Source organism: Zonotrichia leucophrys, chromosome 20 (genome assembly GCF_028769735.1).
Source record: "Zonotrichia leucophrys gambelii isolate GWCS_2022_RI chromosome 20, RI_Zleu_2.0, whole genome shotgun sequence".
Lineage (NCBI taxonomy): Eukaryota > Metazoa > Chordata > Aves > Passeriformes > Passerellidae > Zonotrichia > Zonotrichia leucophrys.
In genome coordinates this window covers 10,441,154-10,459,633 of record NC_088189.1, presented here as the reverse complement: position 1 = coordinate 10,459,633, position 18,480 = coordinate 10,441,154, and the positions used below count along the sequence as shown (strand labels likewise).

General features: G+C 43.0%; 1 long non-coding RNA gene across 1 annotated transcript in view; it reads left to right on the top strand.

Moving 5' to 3' along the window:
• Window positions 1-11,205: 11,205 nt before the first annotated feature.
• The window catches only part of LOC135456413 (uncharacterized), a 48,535-nt gene continuing 41,260 nt past the window's right edge, over window positions 11,206-18,480 (top strand). Inside the window, exon 1 of the long non-coding RNA XR_010442532.1 lies at window positions 11,206-11,309. This is a non-coding gene — a long non-coding RNA (uncharacterized LOC135456413). The remainder of the gene's footprint in view (window positions 11,310-18,480) is intronic.

Below are 18,480 nucleotides of genomic sequence, written 5' to 3'. Positions count from 1 at the left end.
GGGAGAACAGTTATTGGTAATTTGGGAAGCTGCTTGTACCTGCGGGTACTTCAGCGCTGCAGGATGTGGTCACCTTGCCTCTCAAAATGCTGTGGCTCTTGGAACACTGGCATTATACAACTGCTGCAAGTAAATGGGGTAAAATCTTTGAGAAAAGAGCGTGGTGAGCTAAGGAACCAACTTTGCACCCAGCTTTCACCATGATGCACAGCAGAGTGCAGGGCCCCTGAAAGGTGCCAGCTGATCACCAGCTGCAGAAAGGCCAAAAAATTCATTTAGATCTTGCCATGCCCAGGAGCAGGGTCGGAGATAACAGTCTGTGTGTAACCCCAGTGTAATCCATCACACCTCAGCCTGCTCCTGCCACAGGGCACTAACACAGGCACTGCTGGGTGCTCCTTGGCAGAGCCTCGGGGCGGCCTCAGCTCCACAGCTTCATTCAGCTCACACTGATGGAAAACTGCTCAGAGTGGAAAATTCTTGCTCTGTCATGCTGATCCTACAGGGGCATTTACTGTCACCCTGGTTTTTTTAAGTTTTTGAGCCTTCTGATGTTTCCATTCTTGTAAGGAACTTTCTCACGCACTTCATGTAAGTAACTCATTGTTTTGCATTCTTTCATGGAGAAGGAGAAATTTGATGGACTGTTGGTTTGTCCAGTGGCATTGGAGAGGTGGCACTGTCACCCTCCAATCCACTGTCACTTTTGGAAATCTATAAATGTTGGAGTCAGAATTATGCTTTCTTTTTTTTTTTTTTTTTTACCTTGGAGAGTCCAGTGTCTCAGTTGTTTTATTTTGTGTTCTAGAGCGACAATTTACCACAGCTTAGGTGGGAGCTGGAAACTTTTTTAGACTGTGGGAGCTTGTCTGTGTGTCTGAGCCCATAAACTGATGTCTGTGTGTATAAAAATTAGAATTTTTTAAAATGTTGCAGGTGAAGCTGTCTCAGCTGAAAGGAGTCAGAGGTCAGTCTGGTTCTGTACCAAATGTGTGTGTGCCCCACATTCTATTCTTACTGCTGTGACAAGATTTATTGAGGCTGTGAGCACACTGAAGCCATCACAGAGTAGCTGCAGCCACCTCACCAATGAACCTCAGAGGTCAACTCTTCCTAACTTTTCACTGTCTATCCTGCATTCAGGGTAGAAATCATATATTCCTTCTTCCCACCTCATCCTTCCAAAACTCCAAACCCTCACACAAATGCCAGCAATTCATAAGAGTGATTAAAACACATAATTTTTGACTTAAGGACAAAGCTTCACCTTTTAAAATTTTCTTTTTCCTTAGGAACTAGGAGTCTTACCTGTAAAGGTAGCTGAAATTTAAATGAATGAGCATGAATTCAGGTGTGTGTGTTAATAACCAATGCTTATCCTGTGAAATCAGTGCTAATTTCTGCCTGGTGATATGAGGGGGCACCAGCATGGCATGGCAGTGTTAACACAGCCAGGATGGCTTGTACTTTATCCATGAGGGAAGGTGAAGGCAAAGCTCATATATCCCCACCACTGTGAATCCCTAATAACTTACAGCCACTGTTTGCTGTCTGCAGAATTAACCTCTTGTCTCCCCCAGCCCTGGGATTGGGTGCACAGTGCAGGATTTTAACTTCTCCATTGAAAAATGTCCATGCAATGCTGTCCATCAAAACTCCTGCTGCTTTCTGCAGAGAATTATTAATAAACTTCTCCACAGCAGAAACAGGACCCTTTTAGAGCTCAGCCAAGGTATTTTCCCTGTTAACCAGCTGGGCTGTTTGGCTGTGGACAAATGCAGTGATGAATGATGGGTCAAGGATGGAGCAGGCTGATTTCTCTCCAAGCTTGACCTTGTCTCTGCTCTGACACCTGAAATGACAGATGCATTAACAAGTTATTTATGCAGGGGAGCTGCAGAGCATCTCACCCTTTGAAAGGCAGCCCCTACTTCTGTGAGGATGTCAGGGCAGAGCTGCCTGAGCCATCCCCTCTGTGGCTGCTGCCACAAGCAGCTGCTCTGCAGAAAGCAGCAATTCCTGACAGGGATACCCTGTGAACTGCAAGGCAAAAACAGGAGCAGGGGCCACAGGTTTGCTCCCAGACAAATAATCTGCACATCTGCAAATCCCCAGCCCTGGAACAGCATTAACTAACTGTGAAAATGCACCTGAAGGTTTCTGGGTTGTTGAAGGCCCAATGTTCTGGATAAAATGCAGCACTGAGGATTAAACTTGTGCTGTTCAGCTGCTTCTGGCCTCAGTGCACTTGGGAGAATTTCTGCTTTGTGCCTTTGGGATTCTTTGTGACTTGTTGCACTGTAGCCAACTGCACTCCTATAGCTGAAATCAAGGGAACAGCTTTGCCTTGTCCTTTTTATTGTGAGACACTTGGGTGGAGGGGTAGCCAAGCTGCAGCCCATGAGCAGACACATTTCCTTTTTGGGAAAACAATTATTGCTGGGAGGTGAAAGATCTCAGCCTAAATCTATAGAAAAATGCATGTATAACATGCATAACCAACCCATTCTCTGCCTAATCTTTTGCTGCAAGTATGAAAGCTGTCTGTAGTTTTAAAATTAGATTTTATTAAGAAAAAATAACCTTGTCTATATACAAGGCTGCTGGTCATGTGGTATTTTCCTACTAGGAGCTATGTAATGGATTAATTTGTGGAGAAAAGTTCAGAAAAGGTGTTGTGTGCTGTGATTCTGCATCCTTTGGAGTACTGGTAGAGCTTGGAGGAGAGAGCACCACAGGGACCCAAAGACCTGTCCCTGAGAAACTTGGTAATGCTGCTGGCTTCAACAGAATTAACAGAATTACCAGCTCTGAGTACAGCCCTCCTTTCTTTTACATATCCCTTCCTCCCTCAAATAAAACCTCTTTGGAGCAACACCAACAGAATTTTTTGGATAGATGCTGAAGTCCCTTTTGTGACATTCATTGGAAGTGCAGTTTTTATTCTGAGATACAGAAAATTCCAGCCTAGGTTAGGCCTACACCACTTCATGATGCAGCTGTGACTTCTTTTGCCTTCCAATAGGTTTGGAGCAGGTTGCAAATAGCCATAGTTCAAACCTGAATTACCCAGCTAGGGAAGTTATCCCAGACTCACCTCTTTCTCCTGGTCTGGTACAAGGGTGCTGAACAACAGAAAAGTTGCTGAGAACAAGCAGCATCAGCATTTCTTGATTTGACCTGAGGTAGTTGCTCTCCTGCAGCTCAGCGAGGGAAAAGGGAGATGTCCTGTTTCTGTTCTGCTGCTGTTTAAAGGTTGGATCTTTCCAGTCTAGGGGAATGTAGGTGCACACAGACCTGGGTTCAGCTCTCAGGAGTCAGGGCAGGGCGAGGCTGAAGGCAGGTTTTCCACAATGGCCTGTTTAATCCATTACAAGCAACCTCTCTTCCATCATGAGTCCTCGTTTAAAACTACCGCCCTGGGGCACAAAAATCAACTCCTAACAACTTCCAGTGGGACCACTATTCCATCAGTGTTCCCATCAGATGCTGGCTCCATGATTAATATTCACCTTCCTTCTTCGTTAATCATCACTCTTCATTCATGGCTCTGCACCTTGCTGCTGACAGGGGTGCTGTGTGCAGAGCAGCTGGTGGGGAAAACAGACAGAGCTCAAGTGCTGCACACAAGCTGCAGAGGGAAAAAGCCACCTCAGTGCAGTGTGTCAGCTCAAAACGAGTCCTAAAAATGCAATTTTCCCCCTAGACTTAGAAGAAGGGGGTTAAATTTTCTTTTTGTGAGATGGGACCTTACTACAACCCCTAACTACCACTGTACTGTTCTACCTTGAGTGTCATAGCACCCAGTAGTTTAGAGCAGGAATGAAAATCACACAGAACAAACTGTCAGAATTTGGCTCATCAATTCAATCTGTACATGATCCTAAAATGGAGTTTTACAATTAACATTTGCATTGTAAATTTAAAATTTGAAGCCCACTCCCAGTTTTGCCCCAGACTTCCTGGATGACATTGCACATGAGGCTGGAGCTCTTCCTCACTGGCTAGGGTGCAATTATTGGTTTTTTTCCCTTGTTCTGTCTCTCTGGGTGGTTGAAATTGTCCATCTTGCAGAGAGAGGACTTCCTGACCATTGTCCAAGACATTGTATAAACATCTGAGCTCAGTAAGACCAGGACTAGAGATGCTCATAAAATAGATATTCCATATTAATCTGCTTGCTTTCTCAAAAGCATTATGGCACTTTCTGAGATCTGGAGGCTGCATTACCCAAACTTAGCTTTCCCTTGGTGTGCTTTGGAGGGTGCTTATATTTGTTTGGTACAAAAGGTGAATAAGCTTCTTTACCTTTGTGGTCGTGGTAATAAAAGCAATAAAGAAGCATGAAAGAAATAATAATAATTGTGTTATAAAATCTAGAGGTTGGTTTGGTCTTCTCAGACACATCAGTAATTCTGTACAAATCCATGTTTAGGACAATGAATTTGGATGTTAAATCAACAAAGTCAAAATTTACAGGATGATCCTGCTCGTAAGAGGAAGATTTTTGTGTTGTGCCTTTTATTCCCTGTGAGGTGATGGTTCATGTGTGAGCAGCTCCTCAGAGAAGGTTTGCAGGATGCACAACTGAGGACATCACACATCAGCAAATCTGATGCAACTTTTCAGGAGGAAAAGGAAAAAATCTACACCAGCGGTTGTTGGTTCCTTGTAGACAATGCTATTGCCTTGATGTAGGGTTTGCACTTGTTAGCTTGATTTTGGCTGAATTTTTTAAGACAAATCTTTATCACTTCACATGTAAGTTATGAGAAAGAAAAACTTACAGAATGAAAATTGCAAATTTTGCAGCACAGATAAAGAACTGATTGAGCATGATGTGGCATCATTTGTGAAAATCTGATAAGCAAAAAAGCAAAAAAGGTCACTGAAGAGATGGCAAAAAGACCAAGTATTGCAATGCCTGCTTCAGTCAAATTGAAACAAATTTTGCTGCAGAAATAATTGAAAAAGACAGATCCTAACAAGTTTTGAATTTAAAACGTTTTAAATTTGAATTCTTTTTAAGTTGCAATAAAAATGTCCTTGTTTTTATAAGTCAGAATTGTGCTGGACATCCATTAATAATTTCCCCCTGCTCTTCTAGGGAGAATTCTGTAAAACATCAGAATTCACTACTGTAAGCACTTAAAAGCTTTCTCTCTTCATGTTCCCAATATTTTCCCATACTACTTATATAATTTAGTGCAGATAGTACTTCATTTTTCTCCCTCCCTTTATTTTCCAATTTGTTGTTTCACCGATATCTTTTCAAAACTTCCTTTACATTTTGAAACCTCATTTGCCATTAAGAGAAATGAAGCATTAAAAAAACATTGAAAAATTTGGATATGATTCTGTGTGGGGAAAAAAAAAAAGCAATAGCCAGGATGCTGTTACAGCCTTCAATTCATCGCATCTGATGAAGTGAGAGAAAAGTACAAACCACATTCAGCATTCATAAAAAGGATTTATAATTGGTGGCAGATACTTTACATTATTAATTGAAGGCATTGCACAGGGAGAATTTTAAGTTTGGATGTTTTGCTTATGATAATAGGGGAGCAGTGTGTTTTAGAACTTTTATTCTTCTTTGTTAACAAATTCCAGTATAAATGTCAGCATCAGAAGTTGTTTTGTGATTGAAAAGCCTTTGCTTCTCTCTCAGTTTTGTGTCTCAATAGTTACTTTTCGCAATCCAAGACAATATATCTGATATCAGAGAGAGGAGAGTGGTTTTTATTCACTGATTCAGGAGATGGAGTGCAAGGATGTTGCTGTTGCTGTAATAACATGCACAGACTGATTCCACACCAGTACCTAATTTATATCCTCCTTTCTCCCTGAATTAGTGTGAACAACTGCAGCAGCCTGCTTGGAATGTGCCAGGGGCTCCATGGATGTATTTTTACACAAACTTGGACCTGTGTCTTGGGAGTGTTTTCCAAAATGTGCATTGCAAAGGGGGTGAAAATTTAGTAACTCAAATGGTGACCAGCAAACATCTAATGTTTATGTAAGAGATAAGCAAAGCTTATCTCATTGTTTCTGGAGGAGAGAAAAATCACCAGGAAAGCTGGACAATCCAGCAGCAGCATCTTGGTTACCAAGTGAGTGTTAATTTTCATTCCTTAAATGATTCTTTTCTCTTCTTTACAGACCAACATTTGGTAGCTTCCTGGGCATGATCTTCTGAATCCAGATCCAGCTTCATTCAGGGAAGATGCCCTGTCCCAGATGTCACCAACCCACTGCAGTATCCCAACAAAACCCTCTTTCTTCCCCTCAGTTTTCCTCAGTTTCCCCACTTGGAAAACCCTCAGAGCTCCAACTCTGCCATGCACAGTGATTAACATATAAATTACTAAAGATTTGAAGGTTTTGCTACACCCTCATTTGAGTGATAATGCATCTTTTGAACCAAGGGAATAGTGTAGTGATATTTTAAATGGCTTAACCTATTTGTCTTTCAGAGATGCTTGCCACATTTTTGCATCCAGGAGTATAACTCCACTTCCTTGTGTGAGGGATCCAATAATACATAAAATAGCACATTATCTCTTTAATTACTGCAATGGTAGACACATTAATTATTATTTTTTGGATAGGAAATAATAGTGGGAGCCTGGAGGGGGATTTCCTTTGATTGCCCTCCTCCATTACCCCGATGGTTGCTCGCTGTGCATTAATAGTGTGAGCAGGAAAGGTCTCAAAAGTCCACTTTGCTGGCTCCTCCATAAAGCAGCAGCTGCTAAAATAGAACAAACATCAGCCAGTGCTGGCTGTGCCATGGGAAAAGCTGCCTTGGCTGGAGAGGGTGGTGAAACTGAGATACCTCAGGTGGCTGGGCCCTTGAGACTGCCCTTGTAAGAGCCAAAATGAGGGATGTGGGACTCCAGAGGCTCTCCAAAATACAGTTTATTGTATACAAAATTCAATTTATTGTACACAAAATGCAGTTTATTCCATCCAAGAGGTTACAGCAGCCCAGGGTTGTGGGTGACAGAGCTGTGCCCACAGCTGTCAGCTCCAGCTGCAGGCAGGCCTGGAGACCCTTTGGTTTTGGTTACAATGCATTATAGACTTTTCTTTGCTGAGCATCTTCATACAGCAGAACCAATCTATACCTTAACTTTTATCTACAGCCTATCATAACTACTATAATTACCATATTCATGTTACTGTTCTCCAATTACTAAAAGTCAGTACATTACAGTTTAAGCTAGAAGTTGGTTTTCAGTTTTCTTGAAGTGGAAAATTCTGAGAATTTTTTTTTATTTGCAACATTTGCTGACTTGTTTGCCTGTGCTCTCTTTCTGCTCGGTGAAAACACCTTCTTGTTTGGGGTGGGTTTATCCTTTGCTCTAAGCCATAAAAAACCCTTCTAACTAACACAGCCTTTGCCTCCTTGGTTATCCAGTAAGACTGGCTCAATTCTTTTCTTCTGTATCAAAACTTGCTTCCATCTCTATTTCTTCTTCATGTTCTACATTAAAAAATCTTTCTGCTAAGCATACATATCTGTGAGACTTTCTTGTCAAACTTTCATCCTTCCCAACACCTGCTCACTCATCCTTTCCTGGAAGAGAAAGAGTGGAAGCATCAGAATCCATTTGCTGCCATGGATTGTGGCAGGGCTCTGCTCTCAGGGTTTGTGATCTCCAGCACCCTGGGTGTTCCCAAGGATGTAAGGCACTGGCTACAGGGCTGCTGGGAAGGAAACCTGTTCAAATGAATACAGATGATAAGGGAGTTAGTGAGGATTTTTGGTGGGTGTTTATTTTTTAAGCACCGGGCTGTTCCCTGATGGGCTCCTTAAGGAGGAAAACCAAATTACTCTGTAGATGCTTTCCCATCACCAAGCGCTGTGAATACAGAAAACAACACATCAATGCTCATCAGCAAGGGCAGGACCTTTATGTCAATGTTCATTTGTGGAATCCTCCCTGGGGCTGTGAACATCCCCATTGTGCTCCTGCAGGAAGGGCTGCTGCCCGAGCTGGCTGGGCAGCTGGGCTGGGAAACCTGCATTAGTGTAAATAGAGCCAGCCCGTTCCTTCCTCCTTGCCAATCACCCATTTTCAGAAAAACCCAGTGCAGTTTAAGCATCCTCACAGCAGAGGTGGCCAGGCTGACACCTGGTGCACTCCAGGGTGCTCCTTTCCTCCCAGAGAGGAAGAGAGGTGTTCTCACCAGGCAGATGTGCCTCACAGCTGTGCTCCCTGGGGAAGGACAGGGGAGGTTCTGAAGCCAAAGGGCACAATCACTTTTACACAAACTTGGACCTGCGTCTTCAGAGTGTTTTCCAAAATGTGCATTGCAAAGGGGGTGAAAATTTAATAACTCAAATGGTGACCAGCAAACATCTAATGGTTATGTAAGAGGTAAGCAAGGCTTATCCCTTTGTTTCGGGAGGAGAGAGAAATCACCAGGAAAGTTGGACAATCCAGCAGCAGCATCCTCATTAGCAAGTGTCACTTTTCATTCCTTAAATGATTCTTTTCTCTTCTTTACAGACCAACATTTGATCACCCCTGCAGCTGCAGGGCCTGGGCAGTTCATATCCCCAAGCAGAGCAGGGACCTTTGTGCAGCTGCTTGGTGGCACTGCCTCTCCAGAGGGGTGACACAGCCCTCAGCAAATCCCACACAACCCACAGCAAGCACCTCACAGCCACTGTGGCCAGCTTGTGGTTCCCCCCAGCCCTCTGTGTGTGGGGGTCCCAGTTGTGGGTTTCTCTGGGTCTAGATTGAAGGCACTTGAGGCAGTAGTTCATGTTTGGATTCAGATGTTTATTATGTCTTACCAGTAAAACAGTCTCACTACTGTGAGTTCAGCAGATTTTCATTAGAAGGCACAAAATGGCCAACAATCTCTTGGTACAAGGTCTTTTAAGACTAAACTGTCCAATTAAAAACTGACACTTGGATTATTTTCCCTTTTAACCCAATAACTGATCCCACAGAGCCCCCAGTGCAGACTTTTCTGCCCAATTACAAAATGCCACCCAAACCCACGGAGAAGGAGGAAGAAGCATGAAGAAGAAACCCAGTGTGACACCCTGTGCCCTCCATCTTCCTTCCATCCACAACACACTAAAAATCCCAAAACCTCAATTTGTCACCAAGGGATACACCTATACTGCTCTCTATAATCTATTGCACACTTTTGTGGATTCCAGTCTGTCTTGAAGTCTGGGAAATTTTCTCCATGAGTGAGGGTCAGAGTCAGTGCTGCCCTGGGGGTCAGGGCACCCCAGAGTAGACAGAGAAATATTCCCTGTGTGCCCTGGGTTTCCACATCTATGGGCACCTATTTTATTTTCCTGCTAAGCTGCTTTAACACAGGTTGCTGGGGCGATTGTGGAGCTCTTGCACTTATCAGCATTAAATAAGAAGCAATAAGCTCTTGGCTGTGCCTTGAAGAGCTGTGCTTTCCTGGGTTGTAAATCTGCAGTAACTCTCTCTTACAGTTTTATTGAGGGTTATCAAGTGTTTATTCAAAAGGCATTTCCGTGCATTCAACGTTTTTCTAATTGGGCAGTGAGGGGTAATGCTCTCCCTGGACTGATTATTACTGCTGTGGTAAAATCTGCTCTCTTTAGTCAATAGACTGTCCACACTGCTGATTTGCTGGGTGGAGAGAGGAAGTGGGGCTGTACTGGTGTATGGTTTCTGCTAAATGGAGTTTGATCGATGTCACTGACCCCAGAACACCTTGGACATGATCTGTGCTGTCTCCTAAAGCCCTGTGAGAAGAAAACCTGTGTAGAAACCAATCTTATCCTTTCAAGGATTCTAAGGTTGCACCTGCACAATGTGCAAGGAGCCACATTGGTGCCCTTCTTTGTGGTGTGGCTGAATTTCAGCCCTGCTGTCCCCAAATAGTGAGTGCTACACAGGTGCCCACTGTTCAAGATGGCCCTGCTGGCTGCAAGGAGTGTTTAAAGATGATCTTCATAGTCTGGACTCCAAACAGAAATTGTGAAATAACAGGGTGGTTTAGAATGAAATCCCTTTCCAGGGATATCTGGAAACCTGGAATGAATGCATGGAAGAAGTGTGTGCAGTGGGTGGGGTGTTATTGGAGCCTGAGCTTGGTTTATTTGAGGAAAAAAGTTAATTTTGCCTCTTTTTCTGCCTTTAGTGTCTGATGGGGTGAGGAAATCATAAATGAGGTGGCCAAGTAAAGAGAATTTAAAAGGAGTCACACAAACTTGCCACATAACAGCAAGTTATTTCAGACATAGTAAAATCAGACTCACATTTGGATGAGATCTGACTCATGTGTGGCCACATCTCTGCTGGGCTCTTGTGTCTCTCCTGGCATCAGAGCCTTCTTCCTGCACAGGATGAGCTCCTACTCCTTCCTCAGAGGGAGGCAAAGGAGGAGGAGGAGGGGTGGTTCAGCCAAGCTGATCCAATGTGCACCTGGACAGCTGGTACATCTCACAGTGCCTTTATTTTAAAGCCATCCATCATGCTCAGGGGATCACATCCAGGCCCTGAATTGCAGAACTGGCACCTTGGGAAGTGCTCAGCTGTGAAAACTGTCTTGGCAGGACAGCATTGCCATATGAAAAGAAATGCTTTGCCTTTCTTATTTTGAAAAGGCAAGGTAAATGGAAGAGGCTGAACCCACTCACCAGCACTTTCAGGGATGTATTTCTCCCCTGTGCCCTGTGTTGGATGGATTTGGGGGAATCTGACCCAGGTTTGGCACAGATGGGAATGGGCTGAGTGGTGCATCTGCAAACCCTGAGCTCTTTAGATTTTGCCTGAAGTGTTGTGTTGAGCTCCAATGTCCCAGAGATGTGTGTGACTACATATCAGGACAGAGCAGTGAGAATTTCAGGCTCTCAGGAAGGGCTGGAAACCTCAGGGCTGGGGTTTTGCTTATGATGGGATGCTGGAGTGCTCTTAGAGGAGAAGTTTGTGTGCTGTGACATGGGACACAATGGGTCTAGCTCCTAAGTGTAGGAGGATATAAGAAAATAATAATATATTAATAACAATAAGAATATAAGAAAATAAAGATAGTGTAGAAAGTAATCTTACCCCTAAGGAGTTGCAGCTGGGCCAATTATCAAAGATTACGAACAGGCCTGACCTTAACTGGCCACAGCTGTGAGCAATGAGAAGAAGATGCTATAAAAGAGTGGGGTGGCTGGGTGAGAGGGGAATTGGAGTCAGTTGGCTGCTCTGTGAGGAAGAAAGAGTCAGTGCTCTGAGGAGCTGGCCATGAGGAACACTAAAAAGGTGTGGCACTTTTGTCATAAGGAGACAACAGTATGGAACCCCTGTAATAAGGTGACAATAAGTTTTTTACATTGTGGTTTGAGATCTGCACTGCTATTCTGCTGAGTTCATCTTTTTGAGTTACAAGCTGACCTTAGCCTGATGATCAGGAAGTGAAATGAAGTTGTATCAGGTTGATGAATTTTCCTTGGTTTTATTCCTGGTACTTTAGGTTTTACTGTTTGAGTAACTGGCAGGAGGAGTGGATTGCATGGATACAATAGGAAGCTTAATTAGTGTGCAAAGTGCTTAGAGATCTTCAAGGAAAGGTGAAATAGATGCAGAAAGTTATCTTCCCTCCTCCTCAGAGGCTGCATTTCAGTAATGGATGAAGTGACCCCTAAAATATAATATTAATTCTGCAAAGCACTTGGGAGTTCTTCTGAATCAAAGGTGCTATGCAAATATATTCTCACTTTCCTTTACCAGTCCCTTTGAGCCATCCAGTCCACCATTAGTGGTGATTCTCATTTAATCAGAATTCAGCCTTCAAATTTTCTGCAAGTCCATAGATAAATAAAGCAGCAGCCATAGTTGATCATTTATTTATAAATCTATTTATAATCTAAGTTTTGCATATTAATCAAAACCACTCCATGTGGCAATTCCTGATTAAGAACCATTTTTTTGTCTTGTCTCTCTTGCCCCTAGATAATATCCAAAGAATTAGATTAGAAATAGTTTTTATAAATAAATTATGATAAACTCCTGCTTTATTTATATACTCAGACACTCTCCTCATATTTCCATCTTTCTGCTGTGCAGTAAGATATAGAAATTGTGGCAGTGGCCATTTTAATGGGAAATGCTTGAGATTTTTAGGTGGAAAAAGGATGTTTTCTGACTCAGGTGAGACACTCTGAGGCCTGATAAGAGGCAGCACAGTCAGGAATTCAGGGAGTTCAAGATACTTCTTGTGCACACAAGACCTCCAGGGTGAAATGACACAGAAGAAGAAAATATCTTGTAAAGTTTGGGAGATATGTGGAGAGTGTGACCTGATGTTGGGGGACACAAGACAGATGATGGATTTTGGACTAGGTTAACATAAGAAATTTGATATCAGGATGCTTTAGCAAAAGCAAATGGAATTTTGAAAATTAGCTTAGATTGCAAGAAGATTAAGTCAAACAGGTTTACCAAAAAAAGAAAATCCCATTAAATCTCTGCAAGAGATGTTGTTATATGCATAAGTTTGTGTATGTGATGGCTCCACAGTGCCATTTAGCCAGGATGTGGCTGTTGGCTCAGATGCAGCTGCACAGCACCAGGCCAGGCTGGGTGGGCTTGGGGACCTGATGAGCTGGTGTGGGGCTGCCCCATGGCAGGGCTGCTCAGATGGGAGGGTTTGGGAAGCTGCCCTGCCCCCTTCAGTAGCAGATATCTGTAGCCATGATATTTTCTGAAAAATCCTTCTCTTAGGATTCTTCCTCCTGAGAAACTGGGAGGCCTCAGGAACAAAATGTAGACATTGATTATCTGCTGCTGTGGAATGCAACAGGTGCATCTGTGATTGGTCTCATGTTGGTTGTTTGTAATTAATGGCCAATCACAGTCAGCTGGCTCAGACTCTCTACCTGAGACACAAACCGTTATCATTCTTTCCTATTCTGTTCTTAGCTAGCCTTCTGATGAAATCCTTTCTTTTATTCTTTTAGTATAGTTTTAATATATATCATAAAATAATAAATCAGCCTTCTGAAACATGGAGTCAAATCCTCGTCTCTTCCCTCATCCTTGGACCCCTGTGTACACGGTCACAAATATCCATTGGGATCAGTGTCCAGCTACACTTTTTGGGCTTGGCTAAAAGCAACCTTGATAATGTGTAGTTAATTGTCAGCAAAATCATCTTCATCATCTATTCATGTGCTCCTGGGAAAGTATTTGAAACCAGCAAACCAGAGGAGGTTATTGTGGGCTATAATTAAACTCTGGCATTATCACACATGCTGCAACTTGGAATTGGCCCTGGTGGGACCACTCAGATGTTTAAATACTTTTAATTTAATCTAAGGTTTTGGTTATGTGCATACTATCTCTTCCATAAGCATTTTAGAGTATGGAATACAAATGTGGCATTGCAACCAGTTGGCAAGAACTGAGAGAAATAATCAGAGTGTGGTAACTCCTGGAGTCATGTGTGCTTGTGGTTCAAATCATGTTTCTGGCCTTAAGGGCTGAACGGAAAAGGTTTAAAATACAACATAAATACACTCTGAGGACAGGAAGAAGAAGAAACAAAGGGAAAAAAATCCCCAAATTTGTTAGGTCATGATGAAGGAGTTCAGGAATTAGTGTATGACAAGGGCTGGGAGACTTGGCTCCACCTCCCATTCCTGGCACATGCTTTCTGTGTGACTCTGAATGAGACCATTTTCTTTGGGAAGTGGGAATAATAACAACTTCCTGTGTTGTGGCAACACAGGAAAACTCAACTCAGTGACAACCATTGTCACTTGAGAGAAAGTTTTGGATACAACCAGATGATTCTGAAGGTCTCTCTTATGGACCTGAGATCTTTTCAATTAGCAGTGAAATGCAGCAGCTTCTGGGGTGGGAGCTGGCATTCCCCAGAATTAGAGCTGTCACATTATGGAGTAAATATTTCCTGGAGTTTCTGGGAGTTTGTTTTATTGCAGCTTGCCTGAAGATATGAGGATTTCTATTGGAATAAATATCCCAATATAACCAGTTAGATGGTGCCCAGGCCAGTTCTGACCTTCGCTGCTGGGCCACAGGCAGCACTGCGGTGTTCTACCCCAGAAATACCTTGGCTGGCGGCAGAGTGCAGCGGGGCACAAGACAGGACTCCGTTCTCCTCAGGAGAGAGCTTCTGGCGATGGTAGAGAGAAAGGGAATGGATTCTGCTAGAAGGTAGCCAGATGTTTATTCCAAGAGTACAGAGGTCTGCACTGGGCCACTGCTAGTAACAGAATGAAGCCGCATGGTCTCATTCACATTTTAAGCTCAGGACAGGGGAAGGGGAGGGGACAGGTGAGTCACCAACCAGGTGAAGGGGCAGGGTCTCAAGGTACTAGGGTCACCTATCACACAACGCCTTGCTGGTATGTTAGCCTGATTGACAGGGCACACTCAGCGAGGGGCGAGGGGGAAGGGAGAAGGTAAAACAGGATATTGCAACACACCACAACAGATTTCCATGTGCATGATTGAAGAAACTGAACTTGTAAGCAGAGAGGTTGGAGTTAAGGGGATTATTTCTGTTTTGTTGCCCAGTTTTGTACAGGTTCCTGTTCAGAAACAGAGGCAATGCTGTATCAGCCAGGCAGAGTTAACAGATCCTTAACCCAAAATAATAAATTCTACTGAGGGCCATTCTTTAGCCAATCTAGAATTCACACAGCAGCATGCAGTGCTGGAATAACATTGAGGATCAAGTTTAGGCTGAGAATGGTGTTGGGAATTATTTGTTCAGCCAGCTGCTGGACTTTAATTTAAACAAAGGCTGATTTAGAAGTGAGAGGTTGTAGTTTGGGCTGTCCTCTCATTAGTGCTCTGTTCCTCTGTCTCACAGCCTCCAAAGTGCAGCTCAGCCCTTGGATACCTGGTGCTGTGTAGGGCACAGGGACAGGGCCAGCACTGCACGCCCTGCTGTGCTTTATCTTGCTTAATGAGCACTGCTCCTTCAATAACTTTATTGCCCTCTGTGTTCCAGGTTCCTTAATTACTTTCTGCTTGGCAGACAGCATCCTTTTATTTTTATATTTTGGTTAAGTATTACCAGATTCCCTAAGCATCACTATCCATGGGGAGAATATCACAATAATTGAACCACAAACAAGCCAGATGGAAAGGAAGACAAAAGGGACAAATTTAAAGTCAGATCTTCTTTCACCATCAAAAAGAGAGGAAAAAAAATAGGACTGGAGGCTCCACTATATTTTTCTGTTACCTTTAAAAGAAGGCTGTGAGGCATCTCCACATGTGCCCACACTAATTCTGTGAGCAGAGACAAAAGACCAAACCTGGAGGCTAAATTAAGGCTTGGTGCAGGATTAAACTGCTTGGATGTAATGATGGCCCTTGGCAGTAAGATTTCTGTTGTATTCCCCTCTCTTTGTAAGGACTCTCCCTTGCTCTGCCTGTGCTGTTAGAAATCATTTGATGAACTCTTGCATGTTCCAGTTTCTTTCATTTTTGCAGCTGCAAATTCACTCAGTGGCTCTGATCCCAATATCCACAACCTGTGCTTTTCTCTTTTCCTTCTCAGTAACATTAAGACAAAGTGAATATTGGTATTTGTTGAACTTTTCATTCTCTGTTCATTTCCACAGAAAGAATAAGGTTTTTCACCTTTCTTAGCTGCTAAGGCAAGGTTGAAAGCAATTCACTGTACCTCAATAAGGTCGAAATGCAAAGACAAATTCAAGCTGAGAAACATGAGTTTGATCTTTTATTTGTAGACTTTGTCTGTCATGATCTGTGTTTATTTGCATATTCATACTGACTTTCTCCTTCTCTTCTATTGACTAGCCAAAAATGCCTTTTGTAATCTCTCTTCTGAACTAAAAAAATATAATAAAAAACAACTTTACACTGGCTATTCAGAATATGAGCTAAGTGTCAGGGTTTACAAACTTTACCCCAAGGGTTTTCTCTGTACAAACATGGTAGAAAAACCTAGGACTGAAACCTCTAAATGCTGTTGGGGACGATTCTGACTGTTTTTCCCAACTGAAGACCTTTCTCCCTGTACCCAACATCACTGAATACAGCCAGGGGCAGGGAACTGAAGTGAGATCTGTGGGCAGAAAGGCAAAGATCTTGCAGATTAAACCAGTTTCAATACTTTTATCATGCAAGTTAACAGCCCTGGTGCTGGGAGTCCATCTCTCCTAGGGTTTTACCCACTGGCTTGTCTGCCTTTCTGAACTAACTTTGCTGTCGTTCACTTCTGTGGAGAAAGAAGAGAGGTTTGGGATTGGCATGTTGGAGTAAATCTGAAAATCCTGGTTAGATACTCTACTTCCTCAAGGGTTTTAAGGAGGAAAAAAAAGGCCAAACAAGCAAAAAAAGATAAACCAACCTGGTAACATCAGAGATGTCATCTGTAGGTGCTGGGAACAAGGGAACCATCAAAACTGGTGGGAAACAGAAGGAAAGAGGACAAAATGTGCCCTTGTGTGAGCACACAGTGATTTCACTGAGGAATGTGCCACAGAATGGGGATGCTGTGGTTGCAGGGGACTTGCCACGGAGGTGATGATTTATTGCTTTGCTTCATTTGATAATTGGCAAATGGAGACAACCAGGTGCAGGGCCAGGGAGGGAGGAAAATTCCTGTCCATCAGGACACCCCTGACCTTCACAGGGAAGCAGAGGAAGCCTCATGCTGTGCTGCCTTCTGCAGAAGTGATGGGCTGGCTTTGAGCAGCTCTCCAGAGGCTGTGGAGACACAAGGAGAGGCAGCCTGTCCTCCCCAGGGTCCCTGTGCCATCCTCTGTGTCCTGGGGTGACCTGTCCTGCAGGGAGAGGCTCTCCTGGAGTATGAGAACAAAATGCTGGGAACATCTCCATTCTATTTAAAAAAATTACGCAGGACTGAGCAGAGCAGGGAAAATTCCCCCAAATGCTACTTTTGTGATAAAGGGGTAACTGGAAGCTTGGTGTCTGACACCCTGACTGTAGAGCATGGATGAGGTGACCCCAAAGAGCGAATATCTCTGGGATCTTTGCAGAAGTGTTTGCTTTTTCTGACATTTCATAACCAATTAGGACTTTTCAGGGTTTTCAGTGAGCCCTCTTCAGGTAGAGGTGTCATGCCTAATTTCTATTCTATCCATGCTACAACAGAGAGCTGAGAAAGTGGAAGACAGCAAGACACATTGGGGGGGAAAACCTGACAATTTTAGTGTTTTCTTATTGTTTTAAAAGCTGTGTGTTTCTGAAGGGGACACAAAAAGGGAGGGCCTGTTCTGCCTTGGACAAAGCCAGCCTGGCCTGTGCTCCTGAGGCTGAGAAGGTGCTGGGGAAGCCTGCAGAAGGCCCAGGGATCTGGATTTTTCCATCAGTTTTGGGGATATTCCTTGGCCACAGACAGAGGGGAAACTCAACTGAAGGATTTTACAGGTGTGAGGGTGTTCAAGCTGCAAATGGGGATTCTTGCAGTGAAAAACAAAAGCAATCCAAGCAACTGCCTGCTGCCAGCAGCTCCTGATTGCTTCAGCTAATTTCAGCCTGCAAACATCGATGACAATGTGATTTCTGAAACATGGGAAGTGTTTATTCCTGCAGTCTGTACCATATCTGTGTCAGGAGTTTCAGTGCTGTCACTTGTAGCAACCTTCACTGCTTCATCATCATCTCTCTGAATTAATTGCCTTGAAATGATGAAAGTAGATTTTTAAAGGTAAAATGCTTTCAGTTATTTGCTTTTCAGGTTGTTTTATGAAGTTGTTTTAACATGCTCTGTTGAGCTGTACATTTACCTTCATCGGAGAGAGGAACAGAGCTGGAGTAAGGAATTTGGGAGCCTGGCCACAGCTGTGGGAAGGATTAAACAGGCAGCAAAATGTGTGGCTCTGCTAGACACAGATCTCTGCTGTCTTTGCACCTCCCTTCCATCTGCTCCCTGTGACCTGATGAGACCCAAATCCCCTCTTCTCTCTGCTCCTCCTGCCTGGATGTGGTACCCCTTGGTGATCCTTTTTCCCTTTTACCAAAAAAAAAAAATAGGTGCTAGATATAAACAAATAAATAATTTAAAAATATATACATTTTATAATATTGTATATGTTTTATAGATATTTTATACTTTATATCATTATATCATCATAGATTTTATTATGCATGTATTTTATATTATATACATTTTTATTATATATTTTTATATATAAAATGTATATAATATATATGTAGATAAGTTATGGAGTTTTCCCCCTTCTTGGAAATAATGTTAGTCTGCACCTATGCTTGTCTTTCACATTCAAATGGAATAATACTGTCAAATAATAATGTCAGAGCATCTCTGTTCTTAAGGAAAAATTGATAAAATAGGCTCTGGTTTTACTGTAACCTGTCCTGGTGCTGCATTTCTGTGACACTGCCGAGTGTTGAACTTTGTAAGCCTTAGCAGGACTGAGAATTGGGGGATGTTTTGCTAATTCCTTGAATTTTAGAGTATTCAACGAGATGAACTGCAGTTTGGGGGGTTGTATGT